Genomic DNA, 23,185 nt, shown 5'->3' with positions numbered 1-23,185 from the left:
AACACAAAGGAACGGAAGATGCTAGCAATGAAAAGTCATGACTGCCACATCCTTCTACAATGGGTTCTACCCATTTTCCTTCATGGACACTTGACTGAAAATGTTTGCTTGGTGCTGATTGAACTGAGATTCTTTTTTCGGCAGTTGTGCTAAAAGAAAATTGAGCGTAAACGTACTTGAACAGTTAGAGGATGACATCGTGATCATACTATGCAAGCTGGAGAAAATTTTTCCGCTAGCATTCTCCGATGTGATGGTCCACCTAGCTGTCCATTTACAAAGGGAGGCCATAATTGGAGTACCGGTTCAATATCGTTGGATGTATCCTATTAAGAGGTAAAGTATAAAGTCCCTATATAATGGTCACGTGATTTCCTTGTTTTTATTTATTTATTCTTTATTATGTCTACAAGTCTATAATGCTACGTAAAATGCACAGGTTCTTGTCCACTTTGAAGGGGTATGTGTGCAATAAGGCATGACCGAAAAGGTTTAATCATTGAGGCATACATTGATAGTGAATGTCTTGTATTTTACTCAATGTATCTACATGATATTGACACAATGTTCACTCATGATGAGCGAAATGCAGACGTTCATGCTATTAATGCCGAAGATGAAGAACCCAGGAGCTCTATATTTCGAGAAAATGTTCGGCCTCTCGGTGCACGAGTTTACGATTTCATTGATATGGACGACCTACAAAAGGCTCATTTTTACATCCTTAACAATTGTGATGAAACTGTTCCATATATCGAGTACGTGGTTCCAAACTCCTTACTTTGCATTGTATTTACATATGCATAGTTATATACTTACTTGACATTAACATGTACTACTATTGCATATAGTGAACATAAAGCTGAACTCCTGGCCCAAAATGAACGGAATATTGACGAAAGACATAAGAAGGAATTTATCAATTGGTTTGGGAGTCGTGTAAGTAACAAAAACTGCTCGAGTGAGAAGCAATGTATGTTTTCACTATTGATGATTTATTCTTCTAAACTCCTATATATTTAATAGATGAAAGTCAGGTATTACAATAAGGAACCAATGGCAAGCAAAGATTTGTACGCATTGGCATGTGGCCCTGATCAACGAGTTAACTGCTACAGCGGTTGCATTTTCAATGGGTTACGATTTCATACAAAGTCCCTCGAACTGCGTAGAAGAACCCAAAATTGTGGGGTTGCGGTGCTAGGAACTGAAGGAGATGAAGAAATTGACTACTTTGGTGTGCTGGATGACATTATAGAGCTTAACTATGGAGCAAACAGAGTCGTCCACCTGTTCAAGTGTACCTAGTGGGACATCAACAATAAAAAGACTTGGATAAACACTGATGCCTACTTTACCAGTGTCTATTTTAGCAAGACCTGGTATCAAAATGACTCTTTTGTGCTTGCGACGTAGGCAGAACAAGTGTTTTACCTTAAAGACACTAAATTGAAGGGAGAATGGCATGTGGCCTAAAAGATTCCTCCCCGAAATTTGTATGCTATTGTAGAAGTTGCAGACAGTGAGATGAGTGTCAGTGATACTGCATTCCAAGAAGATGAGCCATTTTTCCATGCATAAGTGCAATCTATTGCAAATGTTGTCGAAGAAGGCGCCGATCCTATACCATTGCATAGGGATGGTGCCACGGCAGAACATGTAGGGATTATTGACATTACAATTGAACCTTTTGTAGACGTTCACTTCATCGACGATGAGGAAACTGATGGGGAAGATGAAAAAGGGGTCGAGTATTGTAGTGAAGAGGAAGAAACTTTAGAAAGTGAGGATGATACCGATATTGAGGACGTATAGGGGGGTAAGCATGTTATTTTTGTCACTATGTATCTGACATGTGTAAATAACTTAAAAATAGATCCATCTAATATTCGTACTTCTTATATTTACTTGTCTATTAATTTGCAGATATAGCACCAGGAGGCCAACGTTGGAGAAATCCTTTCACTCACACGAGTACATCACATGAGGATGATCCGAGATCCTCCAGACTGGCGGACCCCATCGGTCCTAATGTGGCGACACCATTGTCTGAGCCATCGGCACCTTGGCCAGACATGGATACCACTTATGCGACTGATATGCAGGTGAGTTGCCGACCGTGAGGAGCAGTGTTGGTATGGATACGATTAATTTATTTACATGTCAACTGTTGATGATAGTTATTGACGTGTATGATTATAATGTTTTTCTTAAATTAACTCTACTTTCAACATCTACAACCACGGTCAAGTCAGGCCGTGGTGTAGCAAAGAATATGTCGCTGAAGAAGCATCTAGATGGGACAAAACAATGGATTCAGATCAACATTCCTCCAGGATACATCACCCCGCTAAATGATTGGTGCACTGCGTGGATGAGGGAGGTCGCATTATATGCCGACAGTATGCTCCAGTGACCGCATTCAGCTGGCTGCTGGCTGTAGATGACTTAAGAGTAGCACATGGTTCTTTACATGTGCATTTTGGTAAGTTCCCAAACCCTATAAAGCTGTTTTTAATTTAAATTTTTTTTACTTTTAATATACTAGCCAATTAACAACTGTCTAACATTGTAATAGTATTACCTATATATGCAGGAGGAGTTTGATATGGACATCCTCGAGGAGCTTGTCATATTGTCATTTATATAGGGTAGGACATTGACAGGTCGAGAAGTTTGTTCTACTGATGTATGACGGGTAGGTTATGGGGATTGGATACTGGTGAATAGTGGTGCCTGTGTGGGCCACGTGTTGCTAAAGCTGGAGTGGTGCCTGTGTGGGCCACATTATATCCAATGTGGATAATGGTGCATGTGTGGGCCATGTTATGTATCTTGTGTGGGTAGTGGTGCTTGTGTGGGCCACGTTATATCATGTGTGGATAATGGTGCCTGTGTGTGCCATGTTATGTACCCTGTGTGGGTAGTGGTGCTTGTGTGGGCCACGTTATATCCTGTGTGGATAATGGTGCCTGTGTGGGCCATGTTATGTACCCTGTGTGGGCCACGTACTGACATGTATGCAGTTGCTCTTTGTGGACCAAGTACTGAGGATATTGGAAGATGAAGTATGAGATGCATGATTACTGTGTGGATGTGTTGTGCGCATGTGAATTTAATTATAGCATAAAAATAATGGTATAGCATGTTGTGAATGCATGTGTGTGCATGTTGCGAGGTAAACATACCACCGAGGACTAGTTGAGAAAGGCGAGTGCTCTGCTAGACAGTTTCTTGGTATCAGTATAAAGGTATGCTACTTGTATGGGTGGGTAGACATCCCAATCCTTGGAAATCTTCGCCTTTAAAATAATAAAGATGTGTGTACTAGCGACGAGGTAATACTTCACCTGAGGGCTTACTGATAAAGGTGAGTGTTCTGGTAGGTAGTTTTTAATACCAGAGCATAGTGAAGCTACTTGTATGAGCGGGTAATCTTCCCTATCTTTAGGGACTTTCGCCTGCATAAAAATTATGTACTTGTGCATATTGAATGTGTGTATGATATTAGATATCGAGAATGTTATTAATGGTAAATTTTTTCAGTTGTTATTGATATTATGTGAGAAGCAGTTTATTTTGATATATAAATATTAAAACTCATTTGTCACACACTGTTATAATTTATTCCACCCTTACTGAGAAATGTCTCACTTTAGTGGATTAACAACTTTTCAGGTTCTTCTAGAGATCGAGTTTAAAGCCCTAGACTGGGACTGTTTTTGCTGGTTTCTTTTTGGGGTTATTATGAGATACTGATATATGTATAGATATATTTGTATGGGATTATGTTTTAAATACTGGTTGTGGATATAGATATCTGGATGTTGTAGTGTTTGTTTTTGGGTTGCTATGTAGAACTCTGGTATTTATTTGAGGTTATTTATTTATGTTCCGCTGTGTGCATGTTAATTATGGTATCAGATACAGGTGATTGGAACACGTGGCACCCGGGCCCCACTTGGCGGGTTTTGGGGTGTCACAATATATATATATATATATATATATATATATATATATATATATGAAATCAAGTTCCTGAAAGTTTAGAAACTTGAATTGCAATTGCAAAGGCCCCCCTACGGATTCTCTCTCTCTCTCTCTACTTTCTCTCTTCTCAACTCCTCTCCCTCTCTCCTTGATGAAATTTATACAGAGATATGTTTTACTGAGAAATGATAAAATGTGATACACAGATATGTTTTACAGAAATGATGAAATGAGATATACAAAGATGTTTTACATAGAAATGATGAAATGTGACATACATATATGTTTTATACAAAAATGACGATATGTAATGAATATAGATATGTTTGATACAGATATGAAATATACACAATTATGTGTTATACATATGTGGTGAAATGAAATGTATATAGATATGATGAGAATTATACAGACATGATGAAATATGGTACAAAAATGTGGAAATGAGAACCCTGATGGACTAGCGATATGCAGGGAGCACGGTACCGTTGCCAACATATGTGTTAGTGCAATCGCATGTCTTAGATAGAGTGTGGCAATGACAGTCGATTGGGCCTGTGGAGAGTAGAGTTACCACCTGGGGTCCAAACAAGGAATGGGTAGGCTAATCGTACTATAGACGCGTACAATTTTGATCTAACCTAGTAGGCCAACCACGGTTAGGTCTCGCCTTCAGGCCGCACAACCTAGTCAAGTGGGGTGAATACATGACGTTGTGACATGAATATCCTCAGGATGGTTCCTCTTTAAAGACACGATAAATGTATGTTACATATATAATGAACAACCATGAGTTACAGACGCATAGTATTATATACTGGTGGATACTCATAAGCTACAACTTGAATATGAAAAATAAAAGCTTATGAAGTTATGCTTTTATACATATACATGTGTGTGTGTGTGTGTGTGTGATTATGGATACATGTCTGTATGTTTTTCTCAGTTAATATAATTATTTAAATGAATGTATTATGATACACCAAAACTCATGTTGTCACACACTGTCAATAATTTATTTCGTCTAACGAAGAGGTGCCTCACTCCTATAAATTTAACATTTCAGGTAATACCAGGAATCAAGTCTAGAAAGCTCCAGGGCAAGTCTGGTTGGCTGTGTGTAAAGGGTAGGTGTTGGTGAGATCTGTCATGTGAGTAATAGTATTTTTGGGACTCCTAGTATTGTATTAAAGTCTAGATTTGGAGAGAGAGAGAGTTGCTGATGTGTTTTGACAATGCTAGCACTTTGGTATTGTGTTTGGGATTGTATACATATTTGTTTCCGCTGCTTGGTATTTTTATAGGTGTTGGACAGATTACCCGATACCCCACTTTGGGTCGGGTCATGTTGATATATGGTATTAGAGATATTGATAAATGATTGATTATTATTATTTATTATTGTATTATAAAAAATGGTATAAAAATCTGGGCATGACACTCTAGGCTAAAAGCAAGTATCCTCAAGTTCAACATGTTTGTTGCAGGTGTTAATGGGTCAAATCTAGAGACCATTAAAGAATTAACAGGTTTTTTAGAAGGGGAGTTTCTTTTCAGGTACTTGGGGTATCCCATTAGCTTCCACTTGACTAAACACAATGCATTACTCTCCTCTGATTAGCAAGATCTCCGAACTTATTGGTTCCTGGTCGGGGCACTCCCTATCTTATGCTGGTAAACTGGAGTTGTTGAACTCTATTGTTTAGGGAGTGGATTGTTTTTGGCTTGCCATTTTTCCAATTCCAAAGACTGTGTTGGCTTATGTGGTCAAGCTATGTAGATCCTTCCTATTGGGGGGGGGGGGGGAGAAGAAAACCTCTTGTGGCTTGGAGTGAGGTTTGACTTCCAAAGAATGAAGGGGGTCTTGGGGTTTTCGATTTAAAAATCTGGAACAAAGCTATGCTTACTAAGGCCATGTGGAACATTCATATAAAAAAAAGACTCATTATGGTCCAATTAGATTAGCCATGTCTATTTGAAAAGGGGCAGCTTATGGGGTGCTTCTGCAAGAAATGAAGATTCACCCCTCTTCAAGAGAATAATTGAGATAAAAAATGAGATTATGCAGCAATGTGGAAATTCAGATGGGGCTGAGAAGCAAGTGAGACAATGGGCTGAAGATGAGCAGTTTAACTGCTCTAAAACCTACCACTTCTAGGGAGACAAGGGTAACAAAGTCCCTTGGCATGCAACAGTATGGAAGAATTACTACCTTCCAAAGCATTCCTTTATATTGTGACTTGGTGCAAAAGGGAAGCTGCTGACTTGTGACAAATTCTAGGTGGATGGTGGGGACCAATCTTGGGTTTTTTGCAACTTAGAAAATGAAACCATTAACCATCTATTTTTCAAATACAAGTTTTACTCCTGTGTGTGAAGTTTCGTTAAGGGTTAATTGGGCATTTCAAGAGCGATGACTACAATTAAATCAACTCTCAAGTGGATGCCTAAAGAGGTCAGGGGGTAGGAGTTCAGGCTGTTGCTAAGAAGGCCTGCCTTGCCATTACGGTTTACAACCTTTGGCATGCTAGGAACAAGAGGAAGTTTGAGGGAGTTTTTATCTTTTCAAATACCTTCATCAATTATGTCGTGCCCCGAACCCGAAAATGGAATCCAGGGGTGAAAATGTAATCTAATCTGTCCCTGTATCAAACAAATCATCCAAGATACAGTACAATAAATGAGGGTCTGACCCCATGGGGTTACCAGGCACCCTATACACATCCAAAAATACGTAGCGGAAATAAGGTTTTTTTAAACAAGCATGGTACCATACCAGAGTCTACACAGAGCAGAAACAAGGCTCTATTATACAACGTACAACTGGGTGCCCAACATATCTTAAAACGGCAACCCACAAAACACAAGTCCTAGCGCTCACCTAAGCGCTACCCATAGTACACCAGCCACTACGCTCCCAACACAAGGACACTAGTTCCTGTTACTCGAAGGACCTGAAAAATATGTATGTACAATAGGGATGAGACACCTCTCAGTAAGGAAGAATACAGGTTATATCGATGTGTGGCATTTGAGTGTTATCATGACGCAACACATATACAGTTAAATATAGTTCTAGTACTAATTTTGCAACAGTGCATACACGCACACCCACACGATCAAGCAATCATGGTGTTGTCACACCCTTCGGCCCAAAGCTGGCCTTCGACATACGGCGTTGGCCCGTAGCCAACCCGTGAAACCCGGCGCCACCGACACATGGCTAGTCCCACACTCCCATAGCATTGTACCGGTGCTAAACAAGTGGATCCACATCCTTCGGTGATCAACCGGTAAGGCTCATGCCATTGGATATAGCACCAGACACTCTTGCCAAACATGGCCAACAATTTCATACGCTCTCGAATATAGAGCTGAACACTCTAAGTACCTGGAAAAAATTCGGAACCCCGTTCCTACTCGTATTTCAACCAAACACAACATAAACATGCATGCTCATATAACCAAACAAACCATACCCATTTGGTAATCTAAAATCATGGTTTTCCAAACACATACAGTTTAAACAAGTCAAGGCATGACGATCCCTATAACACAGTATAAATCAACATATACATATGGTTTTCAACAAAACCAAGGATGCAGCCTGTCGCCCCCTTTTTCCTAAAACTGTAACCATGAAAAACCCATAGTTTTACCTGTTTGATCTCCCAAATGAGTAGTAAAAACACACACAAGACTGTGGACCACAGTTCCACTGAGTCCGATTTAAAAAAAATTGATATAAACACAATTCCCCTTACCTTTCCCCCTAAATGGCAAATCCCAAACCCCAAGGCTCCTAAACAATGAATCGAGTTCCAAAACTTACCAATTCCAGTACAGAAAACACTTACAACATTGTTCTCTACAAAACTACTAGATCAGAATTGAAAACCGAGCCTTACCTTGATTTTATGCCAAAACCCAAAAATCTCCAAAATGAGTTTCCGATCCGCAAAATTTGTAGAGAATCCTTCCACGATCCTCGTGGTAACTTCGAATTAATGATTCTCGAGACGAACGACGAAGAAATCTAGAGAGATGGAGAGTAGGAAAAGTTTCTAGAGAGATAGAGAGAGAGAAAATGAGATTTCTTAGCTGAGAAGTAATGAAAATGGATATTTATAGTACCCTTGACTCAGCAGTTCTCATCGAAAAATTACATCCTCGTCGACGAGACCCTATAGTCTTCTCATCGATGAGACCATAACCTCGTTGACGAGCCTGGGATTTTTGGTTTTCTGAAACCCTCGGCTTCTCCTTGTCGACAAGCCCTAAATTTTGTCGTACTTCACAATACCTCTCGGCTTCTCCTCATCGACGAACACCTGCTCCTCATTGATGAGAAATATGAGGCCTTCGTCGACGAAGCCTGTTTAATTACCTTTTTACCCCTCTCTTCATTAATTAAACCCATATATCACGGTTCAGGTTCTTACAAATTATGTCCAATCCCACGTTTATAGAATTTTTTATGATAAATTTCCCTATCTAGTTGTATAAGCTCTGATGTTTGAGTAGCAGGTATTCTAGCAATGTTTGGATTGCTAATTGCTTTGGGGGGAGTGCTCCCCTTTGGTTGATTGAGTTTGTTTGTTTGTTTGTTTTGTCATCTTAACTTTTGCCCTTGGGGATACCCGGGTTTTAATGTATTGAGTTTTAGTTAGTCTCAACCATGTTAAGCTTTTTGATTGTCTGCTTAGCAGATCCTTATTTGGGAGTTAATTTTCCCTTTCCTTGCTATGCCCAGTGATTCTATACATATCCATTTGGTCTATAATTATAATTTTCATATAAAAAAAAAATATGATTGGAAATAAAAAATTGATGCTTGGCCCAACAAAGATGTTTTGCTATTTCCTAAATAAAATTTTCAAAATTCCTCCTAACCCTGTACACTAAGGGTCTATTTGGATCAAGGATTTTACAAGGGTAAAGAACAAAATAAATAAATAAATAAAGAGGAAACTCATTTTCCCTTATATTTCCCTTCTTTATTAAATATTATCAAAAATGAAACTATACTTTAATATGACTAATAATTAGGAAAAACTAATATTAGTGATATGCAAAATCAAAATTTGTTTATAAATTTGGTATAATTTTTATTTTCAAACTCATTTTCCTTGATAACCAAACATAAAAATGAGGATTTCTTAATATTTTCCTTACCCTTTCCTAATATTTTTCTGAGTTCCAAATCGGGTGTAAATATTATGAACAATTGAAACCAAAAGATCAATCCATTTATCCAAGAACACAAAAATTATGGAAATATTATGTACGTATTAACATACACAAGTATGTGTTTACATAAATGGGCATTGATTACGCGTCAAAGATGCGTAATTAGACATTTAAATTCATGCATTGACGATTATAATTTTAATTAAATGCCTGATTATGTCCATTATTTTATTCCGTGAGCTCATTTGATAATTTTTAGATAATTATCTTACTTTTGTCAAAAAATTTCGAGCATTTGTGTTTTATTATTGTAGGATAATTTTTGGACGTCAAAGTCAAAATTAAAATTCATGTGAATAAGCAGTGTTCTTGGAGATTTGTGTGCATAAGCTGGAGTTCAAATCAATGTCATGTGCATCGAAGACAAGACCATGAGCATTCGGGGTTTCCCTGGATATTTAAAGAATAATCTTTTGGAAATTAAAGTCAAACCATGCACGAGTATGGAAAGGGCCTTGGTGGAAATTTAATAAAAAAGCAAGGCCTGCCACGCTTTGGGGCTAAACAAATGAAGATGGGCCGTGTGGGCTTTGAAATGAAGACACATGCACGTGAGGTAGCTGAAGCCAAAATGAAAAAAATAAAATAAAAAAGGGTCGAGTCATGACATGACCCGGCCATGCAAAAGAAAAAAAGAGAGAGGCCCGATTTGTGAAGTGTGTGCGCTGGGAATAGGGCTTCCTTAAGGGGGCTTTAAAAGTTTTGTTTTTCAGCCTCTCTCCATCTCATTCTCATCCCTCTCAGTTCTCTCCTTTTCTCTCTTTTCTCTGCCTCTTCCTCTATCTCCCTCTCCATCTCGCTCTCCCCCTCTCTATTTCATCTTCCTCTCTCTCTCCCTTTTCTTTCCTTTTCATCTCCCTTAGTCTCTCTTTCCCTCTCCTTTCCTTCAGTCTCTTTCTTTGTCTCCCCCTCTGCTTTCTCAATCTTTCTCTCCTCCTGTTGTTGTTTGCTGCAATTGGTGGTGTTGCTGCTGAAGGAGGAACCCGAGAGGCTCTGCTCTGCCTTGTTGCTATTGTGTCTCCTCAACACGGCCAGCTGCTATCTTCTCTCTCTCTCTCTCTCTCTCTCTCTATATATATATATATATATATATATATCTCTCTCTCTCTCTCTCTCTTTCCTTCTTCTCTTGTTCTCTAATTTTTTTTTCTTTCTTGCATTTAAATAGTTGGTTGATCATTGTTAATTTTCAGTTGAATTTTAATTAAAGTTTTGAACTTTAAATTTCTATTGGGTTATTATTGGTTGATCATTATTAGAGTTAATTTTGGTTGGGTTGTTTTTCATTGTTAAAGTTCGATTTGATCTCTTAAAAAAATCTTCTTTAGGATTTAAATTTTGTTGGGTTCTATTTATTTTAAGTTCAGTTTAATTAAAGTCTGAGTTTTTATTGTGTTTTAGTTTATTGTTTAAGTTCTTAAGGAGTCAACTTTAAGTTCTTGATTGTGTTAATTTTTTTTTTTTTTTGTGTTTGATTGAGGTTTTTAGAGTTGCATGCTTAAGTTACGTAGTAAAGTTATCATCTTTAGGCTTTTTGTCCGAAGTTCAAAAGTGAGATTTATTTCTTACCGGACTGAGTAAACGTAAGATTGTGTTTGGTATTTAATTTTGTCATCATCTATTTCATTGTGCCTTTTCCTATTTCTCATTGTTAATTTAGTGCGTGTTAGGATTCATAAATTAAATTTCACGTTGTTTTAATTCGTCAAAAAAAAAAAAAATCTCAAACATCTCAAAACCCAAATTTGAACTGTGTTCAGTAAACCTTTTGTTTCTTATTTTCTTTTGGAATTACACTAAGTTTGGAATTAAATTGTATCTGAAGAGACAATCTGGCCCTTGGGCTAATTATTGTACTACTAAATTCCTATACTTGGGATAGCTTTCAAGCTGCTCATTTTTAGAGTCAGTCAAGTTTTTAACGGCGTTGCCGGGAAGAGCCAGATTTAATTTCAAAATTTTTGTTTTCCCAAATATTTTTTATTTTTAATTAAAAAAAAGAAAATAAAAAATAAAATTGAAAAATTTGATCATGCTTGTTTGCTACTGTGTTGGTGAATTTCTACTATTTGCATTGATATTTGATGCCTTGGGTTAGAGATCTTTCGAATAGACTGACTAAAATTTCACTTAGCACCAGTAGTGATACACAGAGCACATAATCGGATTGTTCTCTCATTACTTTCATGAGTGATTCTGAAATTGATTTGAGTGATCTTTTTGAAGAAAATTTTGAGGGAGTTATGGTTGCACCTACACCACGTACACTTCAGGATTTTCTGCAGCTTACATGCACTTCTACACCTTCTTGCATTATTTTACCACAAGATGCACCAAACTTCACAATTAAGCATGGTATGTTATGTGTGATACCCCAATTTCACGGGATGGATTCTGAGAGTCCATATTAGCATTTGACAAATTCTGAGTTGGTTCGTACCACTTTTATTAATAGTTGTGCTGAAATGCAGCGTGAGATTTTACACAAATTCTTTTCTTTTCAGAGAACCCAGTATCTACAGGAGCAAATCAGTCAATTCATGCAGAAAGGTGAGGAGACCTTCCAGGCTTGCTGGAAGAGGTTTAAGGATCTGATGAATATCTGTCCACATCATGGATTCAAATCTTGGAGGTTAGTCAACTATTTCTATACCGCTCTTACCCCTGATTGTAAACAATTAGTCTAGACTATATGTGACAGGGAGTTCTTCAGCAAGGAACTAGATGAGGCTTTATCATTCTTTGATTACTTAGTTGAAAGTGCCCAACAATGGAACATACAATATGATCGGGCACCAATGGCAGTACAATCTCTCAAAGAAATTGGTGGTGGAGGTAAATACAAGGTCAAAGAGGAGACTAATCTACGTGCTTTTGTTGTTGCTTTGTCTAAAAAACTAGAGGTTATGGAAGAGAGAAAGTGAAAGCTGCGAAATCAGTAGAGCTATGTTCTATTTGTGAGACCCCTGACCATAAAATTCAGGATTGTTCGTTTCTACCAGTATGGCAGGAGAGTAGATCTAATTGAATGCAATCAGCAAATTGGGTCAACAAATCTCAAAATCAGCCATTCTCGAACACTTATAATCCGGGATGGAGGAATCACTTGAACTTCTCATAGAGGAATGATAAGTCTGATCCATCTTCCTCACAGTTTCAGCAACTTCCTCAATCTTATACACCACCTCTGCAGTTGTTATATCATCCAGTTGTAGCTCCTCAATAGCAGTATCAGCCGCAACAGATCTCTTAGAGCTACACACCTCCAAGATTCCAACCTAATTTAGCTCCTATTCCATCAAAGAAACCTTCTGATGATGGCGTGGCATAGATAGTGAACACTCTTCAACAATTTATGCAGAATAACAATTAAACCATAAATGAGCTACGAGGCACTATTAATAAGATGAGTATACAATTGAATGCCTTAGAAAAGGAAAATTTCCAGCACATCCTCAACCTAATCCTTAGGTGTATCGACAACAACAACAACCAATGCATAATGTTTCAGGGGATTCTTTTGAGTCAGAAAATGCCGTCATTACCTTGAGGAGCAGAAGAGAAGTTTCCCATCTTGAAATACCCATTGATCAACAAACAGTTGCTTTAACACCTGAAGTTGCGACTGAGACGGATGAGGCAAAAGAAAAATCAGATGAAGCAAGCTCAGATCCAAAGAAGTCGAGTAATAAGGAGGATGAGACTATTAAGGATTATCAACTTATGGTACCTTATCCTCAGAGGTTGACATCTGGTCAGAAGAATAAGTATCACACTGAGATTCAAGAAATCTTCAAGCAAGTGAAGATTAATATTCCGCTTTCGGATGTCACACAGCAAGTTCCTGCATATGCAAAATTTCTAAAAGATCTATGCACAGTGAAAAGAAAATTGAATGTACAAAAGAAGGCTTTCTTGACTGCAAGTCAATGCATTGATATTATGTCAGATTCCTCAAAAACTCAGAGATCCTGGTTCTCCCACTATTTCTATCATGATTGGTGAATCTCGTATCATAAGAGCTTTACTTGATTTGGGTAATAGTATGAACTTGCTCCCATTTTCGATATATGAGCAGTTGGGTTTAGGTGAGCTAAAGAAAACATCCATAATGCTACAGTTGGTAGAAAGATCAGTAAAAGTTCCACAAGGCATTGTTGAAGATATGTTGGTTCAAGTTGACAAATTTTACTACCTAGTGGACTTTGTTCTTTTGGACATGCAGCAGCCTACCTCCACCATAGACCTGGCCCTTGTTATTCTTAGGCAACCATTCCTTGCTACTTCTAATGCCTTGATTAATTGTCGAAGCGGAGTACTTAAGCTCACATTCGGAAATATGACATTGGAGATGAATGTGTTCAATGCTTACAAGTTGTCAAGTGGGTGTGATGATGCAGAAGCACATGCAGTTGATGTAATAGATGATTTTGATATTTTAGAGCTGTTGTTAGTACTTGATATTGATGGTGCATTTGAAAATGATTCTTCTGAATAGCTTGAGGTATTTGATGAAAAAACTCCCTTAATTAGAGAATTTTCATAATTAGAGGTCGTTCAAAAAGATAGATGGTTCCCTTTGCTTGTTGGATGCGAGTTACATGAGTAGTTGGTGTAAGCCAACTTTTAAAGATATTGACCTACTAGAAGCTATGAAGTCATCAGAAGAAGAAGTCCCGACACTTGAGCTGAAACCATTACTTGAAGAGCTAAAGTATGTTTTCTTGGGTCTAGCAAAGTGCACATTCCCGGTGGTAATCTCTTCTCACCTTACTCTTAAACAAGAAACTGAGTTATTACAAGTACTAAGAAAGCATCGAGGAGCGATAGGATGGACCATTACAGACATCAAGGGTATCGACCCTTCAATCTGTACTCACAAAATCTTCTTGGAAGGAGATGCTAGACCAGTTCGTGATGCGCACTAGAGATTGAATCCAACCATGAAGGAGAAGGTAAAGAAAGAAGTGCTGAAATGATTAGCTGCTACCATCATCTATCCGATCTTCGACAGCAAGTGGGTAAGCCTGACATGGGTAGTTCCAAAAAAATCTGGTTTTACTGTCATTGAAAATGCTAATGGAGAGTTGATCCCATCTATTAAAGTAACGGGCTAGAGAATGTGCATTGATTATCTTAAATTGAATTTGGTTAGCCAAAAAAATCACTTCCCATTACCCTTCATAGATCAGATACTCGAAAAAGTAGCTGGTAATTCCTTTAATTATTTCTTGGATGGATTTTATGGTTATTATCAAATTGTTGTAGCACCTGAGGATCAAGAGAACACTACCTTCACTTGTCCCTTTGGTACTTTCGCCTTTCGCAGAATGTCATTCGGTTTATGCAATGCACCTGCTACTTTCCAGTGCTGCATGATGGGTATTTTCTCTGATATGTTAAATAATATGTGTGAAGTTTTCATGGATGACTTTTCCGTGTTTGGTAAGTCTTTTGATATTTGTCTGAAAAATTTGACTGCTATTCTAAAAAGATGTGAAGAAAAGAATTTGCTTTTGAATTAGGAGAAGTGTCAATTTATAATAAGTTAGTACTTAGTCGTTTGGTTTCTGAGTGTGGTATAGAGGTTGACAGGACCAAGGTAGAGCTGATTTCCCAATTACCTATCCCTAAGACAGTTAGGGATATTCATTTTTTGCTTGTTCATACCAGCTTCTATAGGCATTTCATTCAAGGCTTTAGTAGTATTGCTAAACTACTATGTACTTTATTGCAAAATGAGACTAAATTTTTGTGGACTGATGAATGTCAATGGGCTTTTGAAACACTAAAGAAACATTTGACTATTGCACCCATTATGCAACCTCCTTGATGCGACTTGCCATTTGAAATCATGACTGATGCTAGTGACTCCGCTCTTGGTGCCATTCTGGGTCAAAGAGTTGATAACAAGCCATCTGTCATCTATGATGCGAGTCGTACTTTAAATGATGCTCAGAAAAATTATACCACCACTGAGAAGGAATTGTTAGATGATGTGTTTGCTTTAGAAAATATAGTTCTTATGTCATTGGATCACATGTCATTATTTTTATTCATCATTATACTTTGAAATATTTATTGGCAAAGAAGGATGCTAAACCCAGGTTAATCAGATGGATTCTACTTCTTCAGGAATTTGACACCACCATTCGAGATAAAAAGGGAGCTGAAAATGTTGTAGCTGACAATCTCTCTCGTTTGTAGCTATGTGATGTGTTTGTATCTTTTTCTCCCTTAAATGATGATTTTCCTAATAAGCGTTTTTTTGTAGTGTCACCCGCTCTGTGATTTTTTGATATTGTGAACTACCTTGTCACCGACCAAATGCCAGAACATTGGCTAACTCAGGATAAGCGTAAGTTCCTTGCAGAGATACAACATTATTATTTTGACAACCCATATCTGTTTAAATACTGCTCTACTTAGTTGGTTTGTAGATGTGTTTCTGATGATGAATTCACTTTTGTGATGTATTTTTCTCATAGTGGAACGTGTGGAGGCTACTTTGCTGCAAAGAAACTGTTTTAAAAATTTATCAAAGTGGACCCTACTGGCCTACTATGTTCAAAGACGTTGAAATTTTTTGTAAAACTTGTGAGGCCTGTCAGAAACTATGGTAAATCACAGCAAAGAATGAGATGCCTATGTCTCCCATTTTGACTCTTGAGATTTTTTATTATTGGGGAATTGACTTTATGGGACCGTTCCCAAAATCTTTTGGAAATTCTTATATTCTAGTGGCCATGGATCATGTTTCAAAATTGGTGGAAGCTATACCTTGTAGGACAAATGACCACAAGGTCGTCATCTGGTTTCTCAAAGAGTTATTTGCACATTTTGGCATGCCCAAAGTGATCATTAGTGATGGCGAGTTGCACTTTTGTAACAACTGTTTGAAAAACTAATGTAAAAATATAGAGTTACCCATGAGATCTCTGCTCCATACCACCCTCAAACTAATGGTCAAGCTTAGCTAGCCAATAGAGAGATCAAGATCGTACTTGAGAAAATGGTTTGTCCTAATTGAAAAGATTGGTTATAAAAGCTGGTTGATGCACTATGGGCCTACCAAACTACTTTCAAGACAAATTTAGGGATGTCTCCCTATAGGTTAGTTTATGGTAAGGCATGTCATTTACCTGTTGAGATTCAACATCGTGCATTATGGGTTATTAAACAGATTACTTTTTCACTTGATGATGCCAAAGGTTTGAGAGAGTTGCAGTTATGTGAGCTTGAAGAATCCAGGAGGGAAGCCTATGACAATGCTCGCTTAGAGAAGGAACGAATGAAGCTTCTACATGACAGAAAAATCATAGATAAACATCTTTTCCTGAATCAGAAAGTTCTTCTCTACGACTCCATATTACATCTATTTCCTAGGAAGCTAAAGTCCCGATGGGGTGGCCCATACATCGTTAAACACGTTCACCCTCACGACGCAGTAGACATTGTGGATCCAAAGAATGGTAATGGCTTCACGGTCAATGGACAACAGCTCAAGCCTTTCATGACTACCTTTGATCCAAATGAAAAAGGTCTTACTTCTACAAGGCCTTAGGGGAGTTTTCTGACCTTTCTCGCTTACTACTTTTTTTTTTTTGTTTTATTTATTTCTTTATTTGCAATTTTATTTTCTTTTTCTGTTGCATAAGTTGGTAGTGATTTTCTGTGTTTTTTCTATTAACTTGTTTCCCCTATGCACAGTTTTTCTTTTTCCCCTATGCCTTCACATTGAGGACAATGTTCCACTTTAATTGAGGGCTGAGAATTTGCAGTGACACTGTGCCTTCCACTTGCTGAGTTTTTATTATTAAAAAAAATTATTGAAGATCGATGATTATGTCATGATTAACATTGACTTATAGCTTTCACATACTTGCATATAACCTATGAGTTACACAATCGAGGTATTTATGTGTAGTTTCTCTTTATATGGCTTTGTAATTTCATGAAGATTAACCGGTAGTTCATTCTTGTTAATCTGGCTATATAAACTCTTGTATTTACATGGTATCTCATAAGGTTGACTATACACATTCACGTGATTCGTTGCACTTAGGGTTCCTTGCGAGCACTGAGAGAACAACTGTGGCGACTATGACACCTTGTGAGGTATTCTTGAGCTATTTATCATTCTTTTGAGTATTAACATCAAATCAATGTTCATGAAACTCAGTTTTCTTTTCTTCTCGACAATTCTTTGCACACTAGTCTTGGTTTTTGACTTACTAGCCTAGAGGTGACATCTAGTAAGGGAGATAGAAACCAAAGTCTTGAAGCCTACTCAAGATGTAAGGGCTGAGCCACCCCTAGAAATAGACTTAGTTCATGGACTACTATTCGAACTTAAATCACATAGGTGGTATGAAGACAACAAAATAAGTGTTATGATTGTCCTAATTGACCATGAAAAGACAGAAATTGAAGAATGAGTAGAAGAAAGAAAAAGTAAAAATAGAAATGCACATGAAGGAAGTGAAAGGTTAATACCTGCTCCACACAAATATAACAAAAAGTCAGAGATGCAACACATGTTCTCCATATATGAAGACTCTTCAATCATCTAATGTCTCAGATGTATTCACGTCTGGTTTGTGAATAAGTTAATCTAGGGTGGTCTTCGTTGGATATGGCGAGTAGGTGAGATGATGCTAGGGTGAAAGACCCGACACCTCACAAATAGGCTAGATCCTTTTCAGATTAGCCCATTCCGTATATTTAGCGTTGTACCTTGCAATATGTGGGATGTTTGATCATGACACTCCTCACATATGACGAGTGAACTCATCCTTTTTTGAGTGTTCTTTAGGATATACCAGTTAGGCCGAGTCAAAACAACAATTCTATAAGTGTCCACTGGTATCCTGGGTGTAACGAGTGATACACATTACACATACCTCAATATTTCTCCTGTTTATACTCAAATATATACGATTATATTGGAGTTGGTGTATTCTCAAGAGAGGGGTGAATTGGAAATTTAAACTTTCTCCTGAGTCAATTTAGATTCCTTAAATAGTATTGCACAAACCTAGGGTCTTCTATATAATCATAAATCCAATCAAATATTTAAACAATTAAACACAAACATTCAAGTGCTGAAATTTAAAATGCAGAAATTAAAAGTAGACACAAGAAATGTTATCGACGTTTGACCAATACTGCCTACGTCCTTGTCTCAGCTCACAAGCCCGAGGATTACCATTATTGCTCACTTAACGGGTGGAGCAGTACCGAATACAACACCAGGTCAAATTCCCAGGGTTGACCTCAACCTTTACAACAAATCCTTAACGGGCTAAATTAACGCCCCCTCAGGCTATGCCTTGAATACAATAGATAATCAAATATAAATTTTCATGTACAATATACGTGCTTCTCCTATAACACCCTAGTCCCAACTTACGGCCCAGGTGTTACTGTAGTGACGTCTGTGTACCTGATATACTTCTTAACAGATACATATGTAGCGAAAAACATAAACATCCATCAAACTATTACGAGAGTTCTAACTGCCTGATAGATACATACAGCTATTCCAACATCCATATACAATACTGTATGATACTTGACACATCCTTGAGTCTTACAACATTTTACAAATTCTGAAAACCTATAACATAAGCTACAAAATCGAGCTTTTGAAGATGCTCACTCAAAAATAGATCGCAACCCTCCCCAGTCCTTGCTAATCTTAACCTCGATAAGGATCTGAAAAGATAGTTTGTATGATAAGGTGAGACATCTCTCAGTAAAGGACGATTAAGCTAATAACAGTGTGTGGCCAACATGCTTTAAGTGTTTAATAGAAACATAAACATATATAATCATCATTTCCATAATTGTAAAATACATAGCCCATTTTCATCATATGAACAACCCCATAGTATATAACAACAATTACATGAATGTATAGATATGCAGGATAGGACTCGCCGCCAAACTCTATACCATGTATAAATCCCCATAATCAGGGTTGATTGCCCCTACTGTCTCAATACAGCCTAGGTACACGATCAAGAGGCAAACTCACACTAAGACCGCCCCTACTATCTCAATACAGCCTGGGTTTATATATATCAAATGTATGGTGCCCTTACTGGCAATGGATTTGTGCCTACACTATCAGTCCCCAGGGTTCCTAAAGCACATCGTGCAATTTAAGCAATTTAAACACTCTTTTGAAAACATTTCACAAAATGCATCATTACGTGAAATCTGGCCCGTAACCGTCAAATAAACTTCCTGCATTTTCACAATAGTTCCAGTATTTCACAACATCAATACCTACCACACAGTTTTCCACATTCGAAAATAACCTGAAAGTAAATATAAACAATTAATATCACAATACGGGTTTTAAACAATGAAAACAACATTTCCAATCGGTGAAAAGGTCCAGAATGGCAAGTACAATATTCTAAAAATATAACATTTGAATTTGACCAGTTGGTTTTGAAAATAAAGCCGATTTACTGAATCGAAACCCGAAAATCCTAAAACCGCCGTAACTCGATATCTAAAAGTTATTTCAACATTTCAATCGATTCATGTCGTATAAATCATTGTATTAACATAACCCCCTTACTTGCATGTGAATCGGAGTCCAAAACGACTCGGAACTCAGGCCCTAGCTTTTCAAATCCCAAACCTAAAAGGTTCAAAACAGCGGTACAAAAACCCCAAAACCTAATACTCGAAGAACAACACTTCAATATAATCTCTTATACTACAAATATACCAAACCAAAAGCAAAAATCGACCCTTACCTCGATTTTTGAGAAAAACTCGGAAATCTCCGAAATGAAATTTTGATTCGCAGAACCTATAGAGATTACTTCCCTGATCCACATAGTGACATCGGATCGTCGATTCTAGTAAAACACGGCTCGAAAATCTTAGAGAGAGAGAGAGAGAGAGAGAGAGAGAGAGAGAGAGAGAGAGAGAGAGAGAGAGAGAGAGAGAGAGAGAGAGAATCAGAGTTTATAAAGAAAAACCTAACTTAGCCTTTTAGTAATTAAAATAAATATCTCCTCCAAGATATTTATATATAAATATCTCAAAATATCTTCTCCAAAATATCTCTTTATTTATTTATTTATTTATTTTAATCGGGTTACTACATCTCCAATAAGCATATATGTACCAATAAAATCAATGCACTTCAATATGATAGGATTTATAAGCTCAATGAAGATTAAATGTCTACTCTCAAGATAATGTCAATATAGAAATTAGTATGTGAGAGAGTTTGTGAATAAACCATTGAGCCAAGATATGTAAGTATATACCAATCACAAGTTGTAAACTCAAAATCTGAAAAACACAAGCAAATATCTCAAAAGTAATTTTTCAAATAAGTACTAGAGATATTTGGATTTTAGCTTGTCAAAAATGTTTTTTTCACCAAAGCACAATACAAGCTCTTGAATCTTGCAACACAAATGCAAGACTTGCAAGCCCTAGAGAGTTTTCCCAAAGAAGACTTATGAATAAAATCACAAGGGAAAACTCAAGCTTACTCTCAATAAAATCAATCTCAATCAAAGTAAGTGAGAGTGTAAGCTTATGAATGATTTCAAGAAACTCTAACAAAGAGATTTAGCAAGATGAATGTACAGGGGTGGGATTTTTAGGTTTGTATATGAAAAATGAGTATTTGTAAATTCAGAGGATTTTTTTGCTAATGATGCTTTATATTCAGTGCTAATCAAACCAAATAAGGGAGTATTTATAAATACTCCAAAAAATATAACCGTTCAGGACTCATTCGGTATTTTTGAAAAAGGTTAAGTATGGTTAATAAAAAATAACCCCTGTTTAACCTCAGTAAAAATTGAGCAACCCAAGAGTTTCGGTCGACCGTAGTGAGGGTTTGGTCGACAATTTTAGGAGCTTCAGTCGACCATGGTGTTTTTCAATTGAGAATATGGTCAACCGTATTCGAGCGATTTTGACCCGTTCGAGGTTCGGTCGACCAACAAAGAGTTCGGTCTACTACTCAAATAGTTCGGTCAATCGTGGCCAAAAAGAACTACAAATATGGTCAACCGAGTGTACGGGGTGTCAGGCATGTGGCGATTAGATCGTCCGAGGACACTGTGTTCAAAACTGGACAGCCAACCGTACGAAGTCAAAATGTTGACTTTCGTACAGTGCGGTCGACTGTATCATTTATACTGTACAAGTTTGGTCGACTGAGGCTTAATCTCCTTAGTAAAAAATGGTTCGGTCAATCCAGTATAGTATAACTAGACTGGTTTAGTCGACTTTCAATGGTCATTTTAGGTCCTGATTTTCATTTAAAGTCACTCTTGTTCACATAAGTATAACTTCTGAGTTATAGGGGACTTTTCATATGATGTTTAGGGACCTAAAGTCAATCTATGGCCTAAGCTTTTAAATTAAGCCCAAAAATTCATTCGGTCGACCGAAATCAAGTTTGGTTACCTATGGTCAATCTATGACCCTTTGAGCATTTAAACCCTATCATGCATGCAAATGCATTATTACAGACCCAAAAGAATAAATGCAAATACCATAAAGAGAGAGGTTTTCATTCTTTTGCTACTTCAGATGCCATATATGAAAACATGATCTTTGTGGTTCGTATGGCTTCCATGTAATCCTTACCATCCATGCATGCAAAGTCATAATCCTACTCACATACTCAATGCACAAGTACGATACTTTGTATTTTTCATAATCAAAACGAGATAGGACTTAAAAATTCTAAAGATTACATTAACTCTGAATTGTAATTGCTGATTGATTCTATGTGAGCATACTATTCTTAATGGTTATATAATGATGAAACTTGCATGAATGACTTACTTCAGAGTTGTGTGAATTATATATGGATGAACTTGTGTGTAATTTGGTTATATTCTTGTATGTGAAATGGTATGGTTGTGTTGCATGTGCATTCATTATTTATTGGAATTAGTGTTTGTGGGTACCTCCCTAGATTTCATTCATGTTATTTGCTAGAGACTAACAAAATGTTTGTTGGGGGGTGTGATTACACCTCAAAGATGCGTAATTAGGCATTTAAATTCATGCATTGACGATTATAATTTTAATTTAATGCCTGATTATGTCCATTATTTTAATCCGTGAGCTCATTGGATAATTTATAGATAATTATCTTATTTTTATAAAAAATTTATGAGCATTTGTGTTTTATTATTCCAAGATAATTTTGAAAGTCAAATTCAAAATTAAATTTCACGTGAATGAGCCGTGTTCGTGGAAAGTCGTGTACATAAGCTGGAGTTCAAATCAAGGTCATGTGCATCGAAGACAAGACCATGAGCATCGGGGGTTTTCCTAAATATTTAAAGAATAATCTTTTGGAAATTAACGTCAACCATGCACTAGTATGGAGAGGGGCTTGTTGGAAATTTAATCAAAAAGTAAGGTCTGCCACGCTTTAGAGCAAAACAAATGAAGATAGGCTGTGTGGACTTTGAAATGAAGACACATGCACATGAGGTAGTTGGAACCAAAATGAAAAAAAAAAAAAGAAGAAAAAGGGGCCGAGTCATGACATGACCCGGCCATGCAAAAGAAAAAAAGAGAGGCCCAGTTTGTGAAGTGTGTGCGTTGGGAATAGGGCTTCTTAAGTGGGCTTTAAAAGTTTTTTTTTTTAAGCTTCTCTCCATCTCATTCTCATCCCTCTCAGTTCCCTCGTTTTCTTTCTTTTCTCTGCCTCTTCCTCTGTCTCCCTCTTGGTCTCGCTCTCCCCCCCCCCTCTCTCTCTCTCTCTCTCTCTCTCTCTCTCTCTCCTTTTCGTCTCCCTTAGTCTCTCTTTCCCTTAGTCTCTTTCTCTGTCTCTCCCTCTCCTCTCTCAATCTTTCTCTCCTCCAACTGCTGTCTACTGTAACTGGTGCTGCTGCTGCTGAAGGAGGAACCCGAGAGGCTCTACTCTGCCTTGTTG

The 23,185-nt window shown here is 37.4% G+C and overlaps 1 non-coding gene across 1 annotated transcript; it reads right to left on the bottom strand.

Annotated features, from left to right (window-relative positions):
- Window positions 1-11,754: 11,754 nt before the first annotated feature.
- Window positions 11,755-11,860, bottom strand: LOC131150033 (small nucleolar RNA R71). Its single transcript, XR_009135419.1, has one exon. It is a non-coding gene; the product is annotated as a small nucleolar RNA R71 (small nucleolar RNA).
- Window positions 11,861-23,185: the final 11,325 nt, after the last annotated feature.

The sequence above is a fragment of the Malania oleifera genome, chromosome 2, assembly GCF_029873635.1.
Source record: "Malania oleifera isolate guangnan ecotype guangnan chromosome 2, ASM2987363v1, whole genome shotgun sequence".
Classification (NCBI taxonomy): Eukaryota; Viridiplantae; Streptophyta; class Magnoliopsida; order Santalales; family Ximeniaceae; genus Malania; species Malania oleifera.
This window is presented reverse-complemented; position numbering and strand designations above follow the sequence as displayed.